Consider the following 3,442-nt stretch of genomic DNA (forward strand, 5'->3'; position numbering starts at 1 on the left):
ATTCATTGTGTGTGAGGTGCTCAGGTACTATGCGGAGGGGCCTGTCTATGCACATAGGCAGACAGAAGTAAATATAAGACAACTAGAGGTGCGTGCACATGCATCACTAAAGAACTCTCTTTGAATAGCTTCTGAGGTTCCCTGGGACTTCACAGTCCTCAGCACTACTATACAACAAAGCCACATCGATTTCATCATCACTGGCAAAGATCAAACTCAGTTGCTGAGCATGTTAGGAGGCTTCAAAGCCCATGCAGATGCTTTCTCTAGCCTTCTGGCTCCCAGCAACTCTGATGGCAACTGCTGGGATTTTCTCAGAGATGTATTCACACAGCTGAATGTAGTCTAGAACTAACTGGCAGCATGGCTGTGTGGCAAACTTGCCTATGTCACACCTCTTCCAAACAGAGTTTAGGGCCTTCCCATAAGAGAACCTAACCTCCAGCTTTTGGTTTTCTCCTCAGTTTTCTGTCTCTCCGCCTCATTCCTGACATCTCTGGCTTTTCAGGAGTCCCCTCCTTTAGATCTTAGCCTCCTACCTGCTGCTGGCGGTAGCTTTTTCTGTTTTCTGGTGCAAACCCAAACTCTTCCCCTTCTGTGAATGCAAGATCCTGAATCCAGTGAAACTTCAGGGACTGGGTAGGATGCGGGGAACCTAGGTAATGGGGCTTTCACCCTCTACATAGCACTTTCCAGCAATATTATTATTTTTTATTTGTATTATCATAGCAATTAGGACCCCCAGTCATGGACCAGGACCCCTTTGTGCCAGGCACTGTACAAACACAGAACAAAAAGACAGTCTCTTTACACAGATGGGTAAGCATTATTATCTCCATTTTAAGGATGAGGAGCCTGAAAGGCAGAGCGTGTGAGTAGAGCTTGGCAGAGAACACATATTCCATTTCATGAAGGATTTTGTCATTTGTTTGTCCTGATTTGGAACAAAACCCTAACATTCTGAAATGTTCCTAGAAAGACAATCCTGAACATGTTTTTGCTTCCAATCAATTGAAATGCTTCATTTCAATTTTGACTTTTTTTTAAAGTACATCGTATTGTGAAAAACCAATACAAAATAAACTATTTCAAAACAAAGAGCCATTAAAAAAGGAAAAAATATAAATGTTTCATTCTGAAAATGTTGAACCAGGAGGTTGTGACACTGTCAGAACTCCCCTCACTTCTCCCCACCCCCAGTTTTTTTCTCCAAAATGAAATTTCAGCAAAACCGATATAATTTTACTCAGTGTTTTGATTTCCCAATAAAAAACTGTTCTGTTGAAGTTTTTCTGACTAGCTCTAAGGTTGAGTGAGCAGGTCCAAGCAATGGGATCCTAGTAATTTAGGGGCAGAGCTAAAAATAGAACACATTCTTCTGATTCCTAGTCCTGAGCCCTGGACACAGCACCACTCTGCCTCCCTAACAGTTGTACACTCCAATTCCACTTTAACTACACAGATATTACTCCTCAGCTGGGTTATGAGGCTGGTTAAATTCAGAATTGATAAGCAGAAAAAACATACTAAACAATAGATATTATTATCATAGCACCTAAAGCACTTATGATGAAAGGTTCTATTATGGAGGGCTCTGTAGAAACACATATAAAGAGACAGCTCCAGCCTAAGCTGCTGTGTTTAGTAATAGGGTTAGGCAGATATGGTAAAACCAAGTTCATGAACTTTCATATAATTTCAGAACAGTTCTTTGCTGCCATCAACTTTGTGCTCATTTTTGTTTGCCATTCAATGAGGTTTCGTTCCTATGGCTATTGGAGAAATGGCTGATTTTCATACAAATACCTGTAGTCACGGGAACAAGGGTATTCATGAATGCACAACAGTATTGGTTATTCACTATTCATTAATCTTCTGATTAAAAAGTGCAGTCATCCAGTCAGGGAACCGAACCAATACAATGACACTTAGGTGACCAGTCACACCCTATAAACAATGAATAGAAAATTGCTGAAGTTTCTGGAAAACCTAAAGGCTAAAAATGGTCAGATTTTTCAGCAAATACAAATAAATAATGAATTCACAAAAATTAATGTTTGTTTGCACACAATTAATGAACAGAAAAAAGGGAGTTTAACTCATTAGATAAACTACGCTGAACACAGTTTGACCAATTCTATTTAGCTGTTAGGAAAAATCTTGTATTTTTACTAGTACACTGAGCAAATTTGGTATGGGAATTATGGAGCGATTATATATATATATGGAATCCACAATGGCATTGCTAAGAGGCACTTTTCAGAGTAATACTGTACTTTAACATATAACTTTGTACCTCCACATTTTTCTTTTCTTTCTTCTTTGCATAACATTTGGATGCAAACTTTTAAACTTTGTTTAGTAACTGGCAATCAAAAGAGAACTGTTGCTGCTGGTTTCTAAGGGCTTTTTTATAATACATTCCTCAAAATAAGAAGACAGTTTACTTATAAATACAAATTAGCAAGTTCTCAGTCCTGCAGGGTTTAAAATATAAAAAAACTTAAGTAAAAGCATTTAACTCACACTGGTTTCAGTCAGTCTTGTGTATTATCATTGAAATTGGACTTTAATGAACAATAAGAATTCTATGCAAAGTGCAATATTCCTAGAAAACTGGAACAACTGCATCTTGAGTCCATACAGCGGGCGCCCTTTTAAAAAAAAAAAGAGTGCATAATTTCCTTTTTACCATTATATTTGCAGTGTTCCCTCTACTTAGAGTGGAAAATACAAGTGGTGAATTTCACTATTGCATGCAGTGGTCAAGTTTTTAATGGAACACACTGTGCATTTTAATGACTTAGCAGCATCCTCTTTGCCATTTTCAGGCATTGTGTGTATCAGTCCTTCAGGAGATTGTGACCGCAAGAATGCAGTTTTCAAATTACCCTGAAACTCAGTGGCACAGAGTGAGACAAAGGAGCTTAGAAGAGTCACAGCAGAAAGTATTAAAACACCTGACCTCTCCCAGTTTTTATGTTTTAATTACATAAAAATAATATCCTTTAATGATCAAATAATTAAATTTAAACTTACATTATTTAAAGAAATGACTTGTAGGCTGAAACTTCACCTGTAGCTGAGTCTTCTGTTGTAGCTAGATGTTGCAGGGACATACCTAGCAAAGGAAGGAATAGCAAGTTAACTCAGTCACCTTTTCCTTCCACAGGACCTTGAATCAGACTCTGAATGTTACATTAATGTAGTTTTTCTTTCCTATTTGATACATGCTTTGCTAGTGCTGAAATTTTCTGGGGCATATTCTTGCAAATACAGTAAAGGCAGCAGACAAACTGTAGCACAGAAGAGTTTTAGAGGAAAAGAGCTCTTTTCTGGACATTTTAGAAACTGCAAGGGCTAAGAATATAGAGTAATCATAAAAAGCAACAGTGGGTCTTGCGGCAATTTTGAGACTAACAGAAGTAGCGGGAGCATAAGC

The 3,442-nt window shown here is 38.1% G+C and overlaps 1 long non-coding RNA gene across 1 annotated transcript; it reads right to left on the bottom strand.

Annotated features, from left to right (window-relative positions):
* Positions 1-1,121: 1,121 nt before the first annotated feature.
* LOC117871571 lies at positions 1,122-3,125 on the bottom strand. Its single transcript, XR_004644285.1, has 3 exons — positions 3,040-3,125; positions 2,527-2,654; positions 1,122-1,947 (listed from the first exon to the last, which is right to left on the bottom strand). It is a non-coding gene; the product is annotated as an uncharacterized LOC117871571 (long non-coding RNA).
* Positions 3,126-3,442: the final 317 nt, after the last annotated feature.

This window comes from Trachemys scripta, chromosome 2 (genome assembly GCF_013100865.1).
Source record: "Trachemys scripta elegans isolate TJP31775 chromosome 2, CAS_Tse_1.0, whole genome shotgun sequence".
NCBI lineage: Eukaryota > Metazoa > Chordata > Testudines > Emydidae > Trachemys > Trachemys scripta.